The following is a 4,967-nucleotide window of genomic DNA, read 5'->3' as shown; positions in this document are numbered from 1 at the left end:
ACCATGTACTTCTTGTTCTTTTTTCTTTAGAACAATTTTCATTTAAGAAAGGTGGTGGATTCATAGGACATCCATAGCTTTAAGCCATAGACACTTAGACACTAATGATCATATAGTAAAGACACAAACATAAATAAAACATAAAGCATAGTAAACGAAAAACAGGAAAATAAGAACAAGGAGATTAAGGAACGGGTCCACCTTAGTGAGGGTGGCGTCTTCCTCTTCTTGAAGAACCAATGGTGCTCTTGAGCTCCTCTATGTCTCTTTCTTGACTTTGTTGCTCCTCCCTCATAGCTCTTTGATCTTCTCTAATCTCATGGAGAATGATGGAGTGCTATTGGTGTTCCATCCTTAGTTGTCCCATGTTGGAACTTAATTCTCCTAGGGTGGTATTGATTTGCTCCCAATAGTTTTGTCGAGGAAAGTGCATCCCTTGAGGTATCTCAGGGATTTTATGATGAGGAATTTCCTTATGATCTTGTTGAGGTCCATAAGTGGGCTCTCTTATTTGCTCCATCCTTTTCTTAGTGATGAGCTTTTGAGATGAATCTCTCCATCTCCCATGACTCAGAGGTGGAAGCTTTTGCCTTCTCTTTCCTCTTTCTAGAGGTTTCTCTGGCCTTAGGTGCCATTAATGGTTATGGAAAAATAAAAAGCAATGCTTTTACCACACCAAACTTAAAAGATTTGCTCGTCCCCGAGCAAAAGAAGAAAGGAAGTAGTAGAAGAAGAAGAAAATGGAGGAGATGGAGGGAGAAGATGTATTCGGCCAAGGGGGAGAAGTGATGGTTGTAATGTGTGAAAATGGAGTAGTGTTGAGGGGTTTATATAGGGGTGGGGTGGAGGGTAGGTTTCGGCCATTAGGGTTGGGTTTGGGAGGGAAAAGAATTTGAATTTTGGAGGTAGGTGGGGTTTATGAGGAAGAGTGGATGGATGTGAGTGGTGAAGGGTATTTGGGGAATAGGTATGGAGGTAATTGGTGAAGGGTATTTGGGGAAGAGAGTTATGAAAAGGTGTGAAGAGGATAGAAGAAGAGGTGGCGTAGGTGGGGATCCTGTGGGGTCCACAGATTCAGAGGGGTCAAGGACTTAACATCCCTGCTCCAATTAGACGTGTAAAACGCCCTTAGAATGCATGTCTGGCGTTAAACGCCAGCTTGCTGCTTGTTTTTGGCGTTAAACGCCCAAATGTAGCCTATTTCTGGCGTTTAACGCCAGGTTGATGCTTGTTTCTAGCGTTAAATGCCAGCTTGGTGCTTGTTTCTGGCGTTAAACGCCAGACAGATGCTTGTTTCTGGCGTTTAAACGCCAGAATGCTCTTCCTCCAGGGTGTGCTATTTTTCATTCTATTTTTGATTTTTCAGTAGTTTTTGTGACTTCACATGATCATCAACCTAAAGAAAACATAAAATAGCAATGGAAAATAAATAGATATAATTAAATGATATTGGGTTGCCTTCCAACAAGCGCTTCTTTAATGTCAATAGCTTGACAGTGAGCTCTCATGGAGCCTCACAGATGTTCAGAGCATTGTTGGGACCTCCCAACACCAAACTTAGAGTTTGGATGTGGGGGTTCAACACCAAACTTAGAGTTTGACTGTGGGGGCTTTGGTTGACTCTGCAGTGAGAGAAGCTTTTCATGCTTCCTCTCCATGGTTACAGAAGGAGATCCTTGAGTTTTAAACACAAGGTTATCCTCATTCAGTTGAAGGACCAACTCTCCTCTGTCCATATTAATCACAGCTTTTGCTGTGGCTAGGAAGGGTCTTCCAAGGATGATGGATTCATCCTCATTCTTCCCAGTGTCTAGGATTATGAAATCAGCAGGGATGTAAAGGCCTTCAACCTTTACTAACATGTCCTCTACTAGTCCATAAGCCCGTTTTATTGATTTATCTGTCATCTCTAGTGAGATTCTTGCAACTTGTACCTCAAAGATTCCCAGTTTCTCCATTACAGAGAGTGGCATTAAGTTTATTCCTGACCCCAGGTCACACAGAGCCTTCTCAAAGGTCATGGTGCCTATGTTACAGGGAAATAGGAATTTACCAGGATCTTGTTTCTTTTGAGGTAGAGTTTGCTGAACCAAGGCATTTAGTTCCTTGATGAGCAATGGAGGTTCATCCTCCCAAGTCTCATTACCAAATAATTTAGCATTCAGCTTCATGATTGCTCCTAAATATTGACTAACTTGCTCTTCAGCAATGTCTTTATCTTCTTCAGAAGATGAATAGTCATCAGAACTCATGAATGGTAAAAAGAGGTTCAATGGAATCTCTATGGTCTCTAGATGAGCCTCGGATTCCTTTGGTTCCTCAAAGGAAAACTCCTTATTGGTCAGTGAACGTCCCAGGAGGTCTTCCTCACTAGGATTCACGTCCTCCTCCTCCTCTTTGGGTTCGGCCACACCAAGTAAGGTAATGGCCTTGCACTCTCTTTTTGGATTCTCTTCTGTATTGCTTGGGAGAGTACTAGGAGGAGTTTCAGTGACTCTTTTACTCAGCTGGCCCACTTGTGCCTCCAAATTTCTAATGGAGGACCTTGTTTCATTCATAAAACTTAAAGTGGCCTTAGATAGATCAGAGACTATATTTGCTAAGCTAGATGGATTCTGCTCAGAATTCTCTGTCTGTTGCTGAGTGGATGATGGAAAAGGCTTGCTATTGCTAAACCTGTTTCTTCCACCATTATTAAAGCCTTGTTGAGGCTTTTGTTGATCCTTCCATGAGAAATTTGGATGATTTCTCTATGAGGGATTATAGGTGTTTCCATAGGGTTCACCCATGTAATTCACCTCTGCTATTGTAGGGTTCTCAAGATCATAAGCTTTTTCTTCAGAAGATGCCTCTTTAGTACTGTTGGATGAAGCTTGCAATCCATTCAGACTCTGAGAAATCATATTGACTTGCTGAGTCAATATTTTTTTCTGAGCCAATATGGCATTCAGAGCATCAATTTCAAGAACTCCCTTCCGCTGAGGCGTCCCATTACTCACAGGATTCCTTTCAGAAGTGTACATGAACTGGTTATTTGCAACCATGTCAATGAGTTCCTGAGCTTCTGCAGGCATTTTTTTTAGGTGAATGGATCCACCTGCAGAATGGTCCAATGACATCTTTGATAACTCAGACAGACTATCATAGAATATATCTAGGATGGTCCATTCTGAAAGCATGTCAGAAGGACACTTTTTTGTCAGTTACTTGTACCTCTCCCAAGCTTCATAGAGGGATTCACCTTCTTTCTGTTTGAAGGTTTGAACATCCACTCTAAGCTTGCTAAGCTTTTGAGGAGGGAAGCACTTGGCTAAGAAAGCCGTGACCAGCTTATCCCAAGAGTTCAGGCTATCTTTTGGTTGAGAGTCCACTAGCTCTATCTCTTACAGCAAACGGGAAAAGCATAAGCTTGTAGACCTCGGGGTCAACCCCATTGGTCTTAACAGTATCACAGATTTGCAAGAATTCAGTTAAAAACTGAAAAGGATCTTCTAATGGAAGTCCATGAAACTTGCAATTCTGTTGCATCAGAGAAACTAATTGAGGTTTAAGCTCAAAATTGTTTGCTCCAATGGCAGGAATTGAGATGCTTCTTCCATGTAAATTGGAATTTAGTGCAGTAAAGTCACCAAGCATCTTCCTTGCATTGTTGTTGTGTTCGGCCATGTCTCCTTGTTTTTCGAAAATTTCTGTCAGGTTTTCTCCAGAGAGTTGTGCTTTAGCTTCCCTTAGCTTCCTCTTCAGAGTCCTTTTAGGTTCAGGATCAGCTTCAACAAGAATGTTCTTATCCTTGTTCCTGCTCATATGAAAAAGAAGAGAACACAAAAGAAAATATGGAATCCTCTATGTCACAGTATAGAGATTCCTTAGGTAAGTATAAGAAGAGAAGAATAGAAGAAGAAAAAGATAAGAATTCGAACATAGAGGAGAAGAGTGGGTTCAAATTTTTGAGTGAAAGAGGAGTGTTAGTAGATAAATAAATAAATAGAAGGAGATGAGAGATGGAAAAATTCAAAAATTAAATAAAATAAAATAAAAATAATTTTTGTTTTCAATTTAAAATTAAAGTTAAAATTCGAAAATAAAATAAAAAAATGAAATTAAATTAAAATTTAAAACAATTAGTTAATAAAAAAGGAATTTTGAAAAAAGAGGTTAGTGATTTTCGAAAATTAGAGAGAGAGAATTAGTTAGGTGGTTTTGAAAAAGATAAGAATCAAACAAAAAGATAAGATTAATTGTAAAAGATTTGAAAATCAATTTTGAAAAGATAAGAAGTTAGAAAAGATTTTGAAATTGAATTTGAAAAAGATGTGGTTGAAATTTATTTTGAAAAAGATTTGAAAAAGAAATTTAAAAAGATTTGATTTTTAAAATTAAAGTTGATTACTTGACTAACAAGAAACTAGAAAGATATGATTCTAGAGTTTAAAGATTGAACCTTTCTTACTAGGCAAGTAACAAACTAAAATTTTTTGAATCAATCACATTAATTGTTAGCATTAATTTCGAAAATATGAAATAGAAATAAGAAAAAGATTTTGAAAATAAATTTTGAAAATTTCTAAATTATGAAAGAAAAATGAAAAAGATTTTATTTTTGAAAAAGATTTGAAAAAAAAAGATAGAATTTTTTAATTAAAAATTTGATTTGACTCATAAGAAACAACTAAATTTTAAAAAGTTTTGAAAAAGTCAACTCAAATTTTCGAAACTTTATGAGATAAAAAGGGAAAGATTTTTTTATTTTTGAATTTTTAATGATGAAAGAGAAAAACAATGAAAAGACTCAAAACATGAAAATTCAAGATCAAAACACATGATGCATGCAAGAACACTTTGAATATCAAGATGAACACCAAAAACACTTTGAATGTCAAGATGAACACCAAGAACTTATTTTTGAAAATTTTTAAGAAAAGAAAAACATGCAAGACACCAAACTTAGAAATTTTCAATGTATAGAT

At 37.1% G+C, this 4,967-nt stretch overlaps 1 non-coding gene across 1 annotated transcript; it reads left to right on the top strand.

Annotated features, from left to right (window-relative positions):
* The first annotated feature begins 3,173 nt into the window (after positions 1-3,173).
* LOC148579491 (small nucleolar RNA R71) lies at positions 3,174-3,281 on the top strand. Its single transcript, XR_015895432.1, has one exon. It is a non-coding gene; the product is annotated as a small nucleolar RNA R71 (small nucleolar RNA).
* The last annotated feature ends 1,686 nt before the right edge of the window (positions 3,282-4,967 follow it).

This window comes from Arachis ipaensis, chromosome B10 (genome assembly GCF_059453495.1).
Source record: "Arachis ipaensis isolate K30076 ecotype BB chromosome B10, ASM5945349v1, whole genome shotgun sequence".
Lineage (NCBI taxonomy): Eukaryota > Viridiplantae > Streptophyta > Magnoliopsida > Fabales > Fabaceae > Arachis > Arachis ipaensis.
The sequence above is the reverse complement of the archived record's forward strand: the minus strand, read 5'-3'. Positions and strand labels throughout refer to the sequence as shown.